At 39.5% G+C, this 5,504-nt stretch overlaps 1 long non-coding RNA gene across 1 annotated transcript; it reads right to left on the minus strand.

The window, feature by feature from the left end:
- Positions 1-814: 814 nt before the first annotated feature.
- On the minus strand, positions 815-3,164 carry LOC140859745 (uncharacterized). Its single transcript, XR_012143470.1, has 2 exons — positions 1,377-3,164; positions 815-1,274 (listed from the first exon to the last, which is right to left on the minus strand). It is a non-coding gene; the product is annotated as an uncharacterized lncRNA (long non-coding RNA).
- Positions 3,165-5,504: the final 2,340 nt, after the last annotated feature.

Raw genomic sequence — 5,504 nt, forward strand, 5'->3', positions numbered from 1 at the left:
GTTTCCAAAGCATCAAAAAAACTCAGATGCAACCATACCAAGTTTGGCAGAAACAAAAGCATGTTTTGTGCAATTCCTGGATGCCTGGTGTGTATCATTAAATATTCTGACAAGCATCCAAGCTTCTGCTCCCATACTTCATTCTCGATTAATCAAATTGTGTCAGTGGAGAAATGGGCCAAATTTTTCTGAACAAGTTTTCTCTTCCACTACTTCAATTACGTCACACAGTCTCATCCTCTTGGATGTTTGGTTAGTGCTTTGCCATCACAAAGATCAAGACTTCACAAAAACCAGGTAAAGATGAACAAACTTCCAAGAAAATTACCTATAATTGGTCTCAAGGGGTAAAAAGAAGAAAACCATTTGAAACCTGCCTGCTTCTCAATCTTCTTATCACTGTTTTCTGGAAGATAGCTATATCAGCTTTACCACAAAGGAAAAAGCCTTCATCTCCTTCTCAGATCCATAGTTTGCTCATCTCTATTTCAAGTCAAAGATTTGTTCTTACTATCCATATCGCTAGCCAAAGCATCTTCTATTTGGAAACTCTTGTTTCTTGTTGTTTGGGGCTCTGTTTTTACTGAAGTGTAGTGTCTTCTATCACTTGTGACCTTTCCTTGCACATTCTTCTTTATCTTCCAGTAATTTCTCTCTATATATGTTTGCATCTTCATAATTTTGTGTGGCTGTGCCTCCCTCTTTATGTTTTGCTTAAAAAAACAGTCAAATAGAAGGATTCTCAGGATCTTATGATTTTTTTTTTTTTTAGAGAGTCTAGAGATGAAGATCAAACAGATTCACTGTACAGAGAGGACAAATACTAAATATTATTATTGGCCTCTGCCTAGGAGGGATTACATCTACCGCACAGAGGAAAAATACTAAATATTATTATTGGCCTCTGCTTAAGAGGGATTACATCTGCTGGAGAGACCAAGTGATTGATGAAGATGCCCTCTTAAGAGTAAAAGATCGCTGACACCTCAAACCCTCCACTCTTCTCCTTTAGACTATTTTCCTATTTTCTTTCCAATTGGGCAACGGCCACAAAACTACAATCTCCTCTTCCATCCCATACTCTTAGCTTCTTTTCTTTATCTTCACCTCATTTGGCCTTGGCCCACCTCTCTGTCTGTGTGCTAGTCCAAGAACGTGGTTCAGTCCTACCTTGGAATCTTCTTGTCCTTCTTGCACTCCCACCTCCTCTTGCCCACTCCACTCATCCACTATGCCTTGCTGGTAAAATTTGAATGCCACAACCAGCATGAACACTGCCAAGAAATATGTATTAATAGAAGATTGGAGGGAAAGCAAAACTAATACCATAGATCTTTGCATGGAATAATTTTTGAGGTGCTTAAAGAATTGCTTGCCGGTCCAAATACGAGCAACAGTGGAGGAGAGGTTCCATATGAGGGTGAAGATGGCCGCAGCTACTGCTTTCTTGTGGGTGCATGACTCCCAACCATCTCTAATTCTCTCCCACCAAAATTTCCCTGAGATTTTATGAAAACAAGATGAAAAGAAAATTCAATATATAGGCATCAAATAAAACGGTTTCTTAGGCCTTCAAAACAAGAGCATCAATGTAAGCAAATCTGTGTGGGACTGTTGGAGTGGGCGTTTGAAGATCTTTTGGCTTGGAAGTATCTCCTTACGATCATCACAATATTAAAAACATAAACCTCTTAGGGGAACATTGTTTGGATGCCAGTTATTGATAAGATTAGATGAAGATTTTCTGTAACCTCATAAGAAGTGAGCCATTTTTCTGGGAAGAAGTTGTTCACTTTTATTCCCTGGTTGGGTTATGTAAACATTTCTCCCTAACATCAGCTACAGAAGTCACCTTTTCAATTTTTGGCTCTCAAAGACATCAGGTTAGAGAAGTAGAACAGAACATGAGAACAAAGGTTCCAAGGATAGCAAATCGGCCCTGAACACTCTTTAGCATTCAATCAAAGACATCACGATCTACCTTGAATGCAGATTTCTGTATCATGAATCAACTTGATATTTATTTAGTTGTATCTTTTCCTTCTAATGCTTACAATCTCTCTTTGGTGTATTTGAGTCAAAGCAAGATGGCGCAAGTCATTGCACACGACCTTACCCAGTGGACTTATAAATCTGGACCTGTGGTTCCCACAAATAATGCCCTTCCTCCTTGACCATGAGCGGTTGCACGCGAAAAAAGGACAAGGGAGCCGTTGGCACTTTGCCCAAAGTGATTAAAGGGGTAGAAGTTTTTAATAAAAATGAAGCTAGAGTTGGTAAGTGTAACTTCCCGATACTCAAATGTGTAAATAGATTTCTGCTTAAGTCTAAAATATCATATTCGTGTGGCCTTCTTTAGAGTGGTAGGAAAGGCGAAGTAGTAGCGGACGTCCAAAGTCTCCTGAAGTATCATGAGGGCTTTATAACCCTTTAAGTGGTCCAGGAGATCCGAGAAGCCATCGTCCGGCTCCATCTTTAATATCTTGAACCGATTTGGAATCGATTCCTCCAAGATAGTATGAGAAAAGAGGAGTTGGGAGTTAAAGTTCGGGACTTTATGCTCAAGATATTCCTCTCGGCGCCATCTTCCAAGGCATAGAGAGTAGCCTGTGGTCAAATTGCCGCCAGAGAAAGTCGGGGAGCAACGGCGTCGCTCTTCTTTCTTTGAATCTCAGTAGGATGGCGATCACTGTGCCGCAGGACCAGAATAATCGCATCTCGAGGGTCCACCTCCGAACCCTAAGGGCTGTCCCGATGGCTATACCGAGAGGATGCTGTTAGGTGAGCGGGTTCCTAGGGCTGTCGTTGCTCGGTAGTCTGTTGCAGTTACTGTACAACATCGGTTAATGCCTAGAACTATCGGACTAGGATATCAAATTGCGGTAGGCCCGCCATCACAGGTGGTTGCACAGGTTCCTGAGGGGTGGATGTTTGCATAGCACCACATGTGCTCTGTCGGGATGACCATCGACGAGAGATAGTGAAATTATTGTGCACTCCGGTCCTCACTATAATTTTTCCTCTGTTGTTAGGTCTAGTAGCCTTTCCTCTAATGCCAAATTATTTCCGCAAGATCTCTGGTATGAAGAGGAGTAGCCATGGTCGACACTTATCTGAAGTGCAGCTCGGAGGTCGGCAAAGATCTGATGATGGTGATTGCTTCCGGATCCTGAAATAGAAGTTTGGTCATTGAAAATTTTCTGTTAGAGAACCCTCCAATGTCTAAGTTTGTCGGAACTTTGGAAACAATGAGAGAGTGAATTTGTGAGAGAGTGTTTCTGACTATGGAAGTCAAAACTTATTCGAGAGTCCTCTTTGTTCTTTTTTTTTTATAGAAAGAAAAAATTACATTACCTTGTTAGCCAGAAATTGTCACGGAGAATTAAGATCCACAATGTCATCATGGGTTGTGGGCAATAAATGGCATTAATTGATGTACCATGTTTCATTGTAATTATTCGAAATTTGAGGGGAGTTGCATTAGCCCACATTCTCCTAGTAATAGTTCAATGCTTCTGGGTTTTGATTTTCATTAGCTCAGATCCAACGATGGGGTCGGCATGAGCTCGATCAACTTATCGGGTCGAGACCAAGGACAATGGCTGATGATGAAGGCCGAGAATATTGGTCGAAGATAAAGGCCGAGGTCGAGTGATCCCCCCACAACAAGAAGCTTGGAAAAACAGAGAATGGATCAGGACTGGAACAACGGCAAACCTTCTTTAGCAACTGATGATTGTTTACAAAATTGTGTGAGTTTCTCTCTTTCCAGCAAGACCGAGAGATGGCACTTACCAGCATTAATACCACATTCTAATTATAGCCTTGGAAAAATTCCTCCTCCACTCCAAACACAGGCCTTCAAAGGAACCATGCAAGTGTAGAACACCAATCCATTGACATAAGGCTTTCCAAATGGTGGTGAAAAAACTACAATCCGAGAAAAGGTGGTCTATTGATTCAATAGAATTTTTATACAGCACATAGCCCCAGTAGTTTTTGCCGTGTTTCCTTCCAATATTATCCCTTGTACTTAGCCTCTTCTTCCAACAAAGTCATAGGAAATATTTAACCTTACGTGGTGCTGAAGAGTTTCGAACAGATGCGGCAAACCAACACTTCACCCCTCCTGAATTGAAGGACCGATGCATAGACGCTGGGGTCATATTTAACTCAAAAAAGTTCTTCTCAGTAGAGCCAAACACAGATTGTATATTCTCTATTTCATTTCCTCAATAAAATTTGCGGATGGCATTCTGCCTCCTTTATGTCACCAACCCAAAAAAAAAAAAAAAGATAAACCCTGTATCCTTTACCATACAAGGCCTCGTGATATTCCAGACTCTCTAATAATATAGCCTCCGACTCATTGATATTATACCAAACTTCATTATAATTTTTACCTTTTTGAAACAAGGGGATATCTTTACAGTAATGTGTAATTTTTACTTCTCAATTGCCCTTGACAATAAAATGGAATATGAAGTTCCCTAAGGCTCTTTTTGTGACCTTAGTCATCCATTATCACCTTTGATAAAAGATTTTTGGCTTGAATATTATCTGGTGGTTGTTTGGTTTGATCGACTAGCAAGTTGCATTGTATTCAAGAATTGAGATCATCACTTTCCTTTGATCCTAAAAACTTGTTATGAAATGCCTCCAACTCGAAGCATCCCAAAATGATAAATATATTGGCTTAAGTTTACGGGCCTTTTGATCCAAGCATTGGATTATATATCTTCATAATCTCTTCTTCATTAGAGTTGATGAGGGCATATAGTATTGGGGCAAATTAATAATACTTATATTATATATGTTATCTTTCATAGTATTCATGTCAAATTTGATAGTAAATTGCATATAGGAAGGATTTTAAAAAAACATATAAATTATAAATTAGGGGTGTGGCCTTTTGCAATATATAAATCCCTCAAATAAAGTCATACCATAGACATTGCTGAAGCGGTGAAAGAGGCACTTATGTTCTACCAAAAAAAAAAAAAGGCACTTATGGATGGGCTCGGTGGCGCCATAGTGGGAGAGCCGGGTGGAGCCACGCAGTTGAGTGGGTGGTCAATAAATGACATAGATTTGTGTTCTGAAATTGATTAACTTGGAAAGCTAGTTGCTCTCTACTGCTGATCTTTCTCTCTCTTTTGGGTATTTTCTCTTACTTTTTATCTTTTATACTTAGTTCATTTTTGGTGATCTTTTCCATCATTTTACTCAAAAAAAATTCTATCCCTACATCTTATGCATGAAATTTATTCCCACTTTTGATTATCACAAGTTCTCTCTCTTGTACACACATTCATGCAAATATGTGGTTACTTGGGTGATAAATAGGATTTACTATTTGCAAATTGCTTTTCCATGTGCCATGTTTTTAGTTTTCAATGCCAAATTACAATCTTTTTGGTCCTTGCTAGTCTCGTGCACCTGCCTTTATATACTTCCATTGTATTATGGCATAAGTTACAGAAGTGCTGAAGATTAAATGCAAA

This window comes from Elaeis guineensis, chromosome 8 (assembly GCF_000442705.2).
Source record: "Elaeis guineensis isolate ETL-2024a chromosome 8, EG11, whole genome shotgun sequence".
In the NCBI taxonomy this organism is placed as follows: Eukaryota; Viridiplantae; Streptophyta; class Magnoliopsida; order Arecales; family Arecaceae; genus Elaeis; species Elaeis guineensis.